The sequence below is a fragment of the Crocodylus porosus genome, unplaced genomic scaffold, assembly GCF_001723895.1.
Source record: "Crocodylus porosus isolate Cpor-Errol unplaced genomic scaffold, CroPor_comp1, whole genome shotgun sequence".
NCBI lineage: Eukaryota > Metazoa > Chordata > Crocodylia > Crocodylidae > Crocodylus > Crocodylus porosus.
This window is the reverse complement of record NW_017728947.1, coordinates 74270537-74278720: the sequence shown is the minus strand read 5'-3', so window position 1 is coordinate 74278720 and position 8184 is coordinate 74270537.

The window sequence follows — 8184 nt, the reverse complement described above, 5'->3', positions numbered from 1 at the left end:
CAGCTGACTTCCTGCCCTTTAGGCAGGGGGCTGGACTCGATGATCTCCCAAGGTCCCTTCCAGCCCTAATGTCTATGAAATCTATGAAACACTTGTTTGCCTTGTATAATATCTTATGATGCAAAAAATCCCCCTGCAGATGGTAGTTGTTAAAGGAAAGTATTTCTCAGGGAAAAGAAGGTACTGACCATTGGGTTAAATATTGACCAAAATAATCTTCAATGCACTTTGTAAGGCTTACATTTGAGTTATTTATGTTAAATATCGACAGAAACATGCAATTTTGTACTTTTTGTTATCAAGATTTGCTTGCATTGATGAGAATGTTAATGAGATTTTATCTGCTAACTCTTGTTCATGGACAGGGATTATTCATCTCAAACATTCTTAGATTTATACGTTGTTCCTATTACAATTGCCCTTTAAAAACATTTGAGTTGCCTTTGTAGCTACAGGAGCTGCAGCACCATTCCTTATAATGTTATCAGAGGAAACTATTCGAGCAACACTATCTATGAAAAGGGTACAAAAAATAATAATTTTAATTTATATTGTGCCTTTCCCTTGGAGATTTAATTTCGGTGTGCCTTACAAAAGTTAATTAAATCCTGTCATGGATCAAACAAAATAAGATCATTCTTAGAGATTCCTAACAGAAGGCCCCTTCACCTGAGTGTTTGTTTAAGTCTGCTCAAAAAGAAATTCAAACTTGTCCACTGGTTAATTCAGACACTCTCCTTGGTATTTGCTCTAAAAATTATTATTAACAAAGGCTTATGACGTTAAAAAAATAGAGAGATTGTGTTTTCTTACCGTGTCCCTTGAGACCATTAGCATTACTTTTCCATCTATGGAAAGGAGAGGTTCTCCCAGGATGCTTTGGCTCAGATTGGGATTATAACAAAGCTGCTACTGGGGACTATGGCCTCAAACAGGGATTCATTTTGAATGGGGAATGTGTGGGGAGCAGTAGCTGCTCCAGTTCTCCAGGCCTGGGGTAGTGGGGTAAAGCCCCCCACCGACTTCCCAGATTGAGGATCCTGGGTCTGGGGAGCCAGAAGGGAGCAGCTGTTCTTCCACAGTAGGGAAAAATAGTGGGGCTGAGTGCTGGTTTTGAATGTGCAGTGGTGGGAAGGGAGGGGTGGTGAAAACTTGTGACTACCCAGCAACTTAGGAGAGGGAGGAGGATCGGGGGGGGGAAGGACTGGCATCTCTAGCTGGCCAGTGACTGTGATTTCTCTCTGACTGCCCTTCCAATCACAGTGTCTGTGCGGAAGGACAAAGAAAAAGCATAAAAGCCCCTGTGTACAGGCTTTTCTGTCCCTTTCCTGAGCTGTTCTGCCTAAGCAACAGCATCTCAAAGGTACTGTGGCTACTGGCCCGGTTTCCTAGTCAGTGGCCTGCTACTTTTTGCTGTTAGAATGGATTGGATAGGATATGGCTTGTCTTATCTTATCTTAGCATCTCTCTACTTCCAATTCATTTTTTTCAATTTTATTTTTTTTCCCCCCCAGTATTTCTGAAAGAAAAAGCTCAGTGTTTTCTCTGGCAGTGTGATCCATCACTGTGCAGAGAGGCACACATTGCACACACTCACACACACATAGAAGAAGAAAAATCAGATATTCATAGAAGAAGAAGACAGTCAGTTTATATATAGTAGTTATTAGTTATTAATATTATTATAGTTAGTTTACATACAGACTAAAGACAACACAGGAGAAGAAGATGGATAGAGATTCAGGTTAAGATTAACACACACAACACAGAAGTCAGAGTCCTAGAAGAAGAAGGAGGAGGAAATACATTATTTTAGGTACACTACACAGAAGAAGAACAAGAAGTAGTCACACATTCACATTAATAGCACATCACAGAAGAAGACACCATATATAGTTATTAACAATTAATCATAATCAAGAGTCATCATACCAGGCTCCAGTACACACACAAAACAACACAGAGAATAAAGCAACACAGAGAAGAAGTCACAAAGTCACACACACTGCAGCACAGGAAATATTAATATGAAGCGTGCTGGAAAGGCAGGTGCCAGGTCTTCTGGCAGGGGAGGGAAAGCAGGTAGGGGGAGAGCTAAAGCTGGAAGTTCCCCCCCCCCCCAACATAGATGCATCCTCTTCCCAAGCAGCCATGAGGCTTCTGCTGCCAGTGGAAGCAAGGAAGTGGAAGCAGTACCTGATGCCTCTGCACCAGCTCCCCTAACTCCAGAAATAGGCACCAGCAGCAATGTCATCTCCCAGCATGAGCTTCCCACTACCAGAGGAGGAGCTGGAGCTGGAACCAGGGGATCTGGGTGCCCTGGCTCAAGCAATTCTGGGGACCGAGGGGGAATCAGTTTGTGCTCCCCACCCCTCAAAGTTCCCCTAGACCTAGGTCTCCTTCTCTGGAAAGCAGCACCTCAGAGGAGGTTGAGGTCGTGGAGGCTCAGGCAAGTGGCTCAGTTCCTCCTGCTGTTGTGCCTCAGCCTGCTGAGGGGGATAAGGCAGTATCCCTACCCTCAACCCAGCAGGGGGTGAGTAGTGTAGTGTGGGAGCATTTTGAGCTGGCAGGTGATCCCAGGTTTGCTATCTGCCAGCACTGCTGAAGGCAGATCAGTTGGGGCAAAGAGGTGAAACACTTCACTGGCAGGGCAATGCTGCTGTATCTCAGGAGGCAGCACCCCCTTACCCTTCCTCCTGCTCAGCCTGGCACCAGGGAGGGTGTGCCCAAAGAGAAGTTCCCTGCTCACTCCAAAACCCCTGTCCCCCACAAAGCAGAGGCAGGCCACCCTGAACCAGTGGGGGAAAGCTGCAGACGGGGGGGAGGGGGTGCATTCCCAAGGTGAGTGAGATCACCCAGACCACTGGGGAGATGCTTGCTTTGGATAGCCAGCCCTTCTCCCTAGTTGAGCAGCCAGGGTTCAGGCAACTCATGGTGCTTGTTGGTCCCATTTTACCAAGTGCCCGCATGCACCACCTTTAGCAGGACAGTGGTGCCCTCCTTGTATGGGGCATGCAGGGAGTACTTGAGGGAGAAGCTGTGCAAGACAGGGCCACAGGTAGCTTTGCACTTCACTTTGGAGATCTGGATCACCAGTGGTGGCAATCACATCTTCCTCTCCCTCACAGGGGACTGGTGTGATCAGTCAGGCCATCTGTGGACTCTCCTCCAAGGTGAGGTGCTGGATGAGTCCCACATGGCAAGGAAGATAATGGTGGTCAAGAACTGCATCATGCAGGGGTGGCTCATTGGGTAGTCTGAGCTCACCTGGGGGTTCATGGTCACTGACAATGGGGCCAATATGGTCAAGGCTCTCCGTGATGCCAACTTTGTTGGTAACCGCTGTGTGGCACATAGGCTGCACCTCATAGTCAGGTATGCCTTGGAGGGAGACAGGGCTGCCAGTGATGGCAGCACCAGCACTACTGCTACAAGCCAGCTGATTTCAAAATGCAGGATGGTGGTGGGCTACTTCTACTGCAGCATCAAGGAGGGTAAGATGCTGCGGGAGAAACAGGCAGAGCTGAGAATCCCACAGCATAAAATCATGCAGAATGTGGAGACTTGGTGGAACTCCACATACCTGATGCTTGAAAGGCTGGTGGAACAACAGAAGGCCATCCAGGAGATGGCCTAGCTTTGGGAGATTGGGATCAGTGGGCCCCTGAACAGAGCTGAGTGGGGTACCATCTCCCAGATCTTGGTGGTCCTCAAGCCCTTCCTCAAGGCCACCAAGACCCTTAGCACTGGCGATGCCCTCCTTAGCCAGGTGATCCCTGTAGTGAGGGAACTTCAAAGCCAAATGGAGAAGTTCCAGGGGATCAGTGTTCCTGGCTGGGGCAGGCCGCTGTTACCAGATGTACAGGCACTGGTGAGGTGGCTGAAGGAGGGCATCAGGAGACAGCTGGATTCCTTGTGATCCAGTATGGTCCGCATGCTGGCGGGCATGTGCAACCTGAGGGTGAAGGGGGGCATGTGCACTGGCAGCACAAAAACCCTTGATCAATGGATGTAGGTGCTGGTCAACAAAGTCAGGGAGGCTGAAGGGCAGAGGCGAGGGGATTTGGAAAAGGGGGATCCACTTTCCTGTGTAAGCACTCCCAGCACCAGCACTGCAACTGGCACCAATACCAGCACCAGCACCAGCACCAGTCAGCCCCCTCCATGCTAGCCACTGCCAATGTGGGCCAATGGCATGGCTTCAATGCTGTGGTCCAAACACACCAGACCCCAGCCTTGGGCAGGTAGCGCTGGGCTTTCAGTGGCTACCTGTCTTGCTGAGGATGTGGACTGTGACCCCTTGGCCTACTGGGCAAGCCACAGCCAGATGTGGCAGGATATATGTACACCCCCCACCCCCCATAAGCCAATTTCCAAAAAACAAACCTTTAAATACCTTTTTCTAAGCCAACATCAATGACCTCTATAAACACTAAAACATTCTTCCTGCCCAGGCAATGGTTTAAAAATATGCTTTCCATCATTAGAAGAGGAATTTCTTTAGTAAAGAATCACCAAATAAAAGTCACTGCAAGAGGGAAAAAATCAGTTGCAGCTTCTGAAAAAGCCTTATATTGTTTTCCCATGAGTGTTAGTATATCTTTAAGCTATGACCTGATTCTAAGTGTAGTGGAGTTCATTTACCTTACATATTTTTGTGATGAAATATCAGTTTAATAAAAATGATTTTATTCAGTGCTGAATTGTGTTTGTTTTGTTATTGCTTCTTATAGCTTGCAGAGCAACTACAAATCTATACTAAAGAGAGAATGAGGACATTTTAATCAGCATAAGGTTCCTGCTGACCTTTTACCCACATGTAAAAATAAAATTGCTTTCATTAGTTGCATAATTATATTTCCTCCCTAAAAGATGAAGCTATGTCACAATATTGATGAGACTGTTAAATAGATGCTCTTATTGAAGACAAATGTCCTCCTTACAAAAATGTTTTCACTGGGAATATTAGTGCTTTAAAAAACAAAACCGAATGTTACCATCAAGTGATGAATTTCAGCATTTTGAGTATATTTAAATAATAATTTTGGCCATAAACTGGACCCTTTGTCATCCTGCTGAAGTATTTAAGAGCCAGAGTTAAAAGTAGTGATGTGCCATTTACCACTATATGGGCACAAATGTGTGGGTATGAGAGGCATGTATGAAACTAGTTTTTGATAATCCTACTGGCTGGGCATATACCCAGACCCAGACCACGCAAAGAGGCTTCCATTCCTAGAGCAAGGGCTTGAAACTTGAAACCCCCTGTATCCAGTGGTACCTTTCAAATAACAGGAATTTTCCATGTATCGAAAAAGAGCAGTTGGATTTTCTGGCACATACTCGGTTTACTCCATTTGATAAGTCTCCTGTATATATACCTGTCTTTTTACTCGTCAAAGAGCATAATCTATTTAATTATCTAAAATAGTTTATATGCTGTATTTACTTGATTCTAAGATGAGGCTTTGCCCCCTCTTCCCTGAGGGGGGGAGGAACAGAGGCTGTGGGGAGCTGGGGGTGGTGCAGGTGGCAAGGGGGCAGGAAAGCACCAGGGAGAAAGAGGCGGGTAGAGAGTAAAGGGTCCACCTGGCTTTCCCTGCTGTAGCAGTTAGGGGCCATGTGCATTGAAAACAACCTGCTATTATTTAGATTCTATACCTGGAAAATTATAACAAAAATATAAAATTTCCAGGTATAGAATCTAATTACTGGGGCAGGTGGTCTAAATTCAAGGTTGTCTTAGATTCAAGTAAATATGATATTTATGGTCCCCGTGTTTCAAGCATAGTCCAGTTACTGTCATAAAATGTACAGCCTATTATTTTTATATCAATTTCTTTTACTTTTTCACTCATTCATTTCTCTTAAATTGAAAACTAATAGAAGAAAAAGTTAACACAAATTCTGTTGCTGAGTTACAAGTGTTGCATTCAATTTTACAGTCCTGTTATAGTCTAAGACAGAATAGTCAGTAGTCAGAATAAAAATTTTAAAAGATTTTCTAAAAATATAAGGATTTATTGAATGAATCATTCCTGTCTTTCTGGAACACAACAGAAATTCTCTTAAGGAAGGATGCTGTCAGGAGACCTAACACTGCCATCATTTCTTACAGAAAAATTCTAACTTTGGAATAAATGTTTGGTGGTTTGGGTCAACAGAACATAGAATTGACTGAATATTTGGGAGTTTGATGTTGCATGTCATCTCAGTCTCATTTATATCTCTGTATCTGGCTTCTTTCTTCTTTGTGTCTTTGCCTGTAACGGATCCCTATAATTCTATTTGGCTTTTGACCTGATAACTCATCTCGCATTGATTTTTCTCTATTGTAATTCTAATTTATAAACCGTCTCACTTATTTTATTTTTTTCTTTCAGAACACCCTGTATTTTATGTTACATTTATTTATAACTTCAGAAGGCAACAGTTTCCATATGTCTTACTGCATTGTCCTACATATTTCTTCTGACATACTCTCTTGTAGAATGCCTTGAGAGAGAGCAAAGGTTAGCTAGGAAATAGAATCCTGTGTTTTGCATTCAGAAGAATTGTCTGCATAAATTTAAACTCTAGTGGGAAACTCCTGCAGATACAAGATTCTGCATTAAGGGATCATGAAAGCAAGACCTTATTTTCTTTAACAGTTACAAGGGAGAGAAACAATAAAGCTACTGGGGAAAAAAATGTACTACCTTTTTAGCAGATGGTACAGTTTATTTCATGCATATCTGAAGTGTATGTTTATGGAGCTAGACACTGGTAATTATTCTCAAACAGAAGAACAGTAATTATTTCTTTCAGCATGAAGGCAATTCTGATTTAATTAGATGGACTGAAGAACCTGGCTCAGTCAATGATACTGGCTAACTCCAACAATCTAAAGACAGTTTAATGGAGGATAGCTTCAAACCAACTATTGAGACATTTGTAATAATCAGGTATCTGGACAGTCCTGTCAGTAGATATTTCCTTCATGACTTGTAATTTTATAGTATCCTGTGGCTGGTGCCCTGGCCATCACCACTGTGTCTCTATTCACCAATGTGAACATCATCATCTAGGTGATGGTGCCATGCTCATTGCCAAACCATATATATTTCTTTTGATGTTTTAGAGGTTATTTCTGTTGCTCTCAGTGGATAAGAAATGCATCTACATATAGCTGGTATATAGTTACAAGCATGCTGTTAATTCTAATTTATGTAATAGAAGATCAGTGGCTCAGAGGAATGTTGTTAAGATGATGGTAGCACAGTGTGGGGTGGAAGACTTATGATCTTAACTAGAGTAAATGGATAAAGGAGCTAAAAACTAGTTCTGGCTTTTGTCAAGAGGAATTTCTTAATGCTAATACTAAAATGCCCTATAACTGTAATCCAGTAAATGATGGAAATAAGTGATGGAAATAGATTTATTATAACATAGAATTTCAAGGTTTTTATGGCAGCATCTAGGAGGCCTTGTCACAGACCAGGACCCCATAGTGCAAAGCACTGCACAAAAACAGAAGAAAAATATAGTCCTCTATTCATAGATTCATAGATAGTTAGGGTCTGGAAGGGACCTTGTAGATCATTGGGTCCAGTCCCCCTGCACTAGGCAGGAAAAGGCAACCGGGGTCAAGTGAACCCAGCGAAGTGACTGTCCAGTCTCCTTTTGAAGATTTCCAGGGTAGGTGACTGCACCACCACTGGAGGGAGTTTATTCCACAGGCTGGACACCTTGACTGTGAAGTAGTTTTTTCTGGAATTGAGCCTGAAGTAGCCTTCTAGGAGTTTGTATCATTGCTCCTGGTCTTCCCCAGGGGTGCCCTGGTGAACAGCTGTTCACCAAGTTCTTGATGTACACCCCTGATGTAATGGTAAGTCTCTACTAGGTCCTTTTTCAGCCTTCTCTTCTGTAGGCTGAAGAGGCCCAAGTCCCTCAGCCTCTCCTCGTATAGCTTGTCTTGCAAGTCCCTGATCATATGGGTGGCTCTTCTCTGGACCCTCTCAGGTTTTTCCATGTCCTTGTTGAAGTGCAGTGCTCAGAACTGGACACAGTACTCCAGCTGTGGTCTCACCAGAGCGGAGAACAATGGGAGTATCATTTCCTTTCATAGATTTCATAGATTTCATAGACATTAGGGCTGGAAGGGACCTCGGGAGATCATCGAGTCCAGCCCCCTGCCCAAAGGGC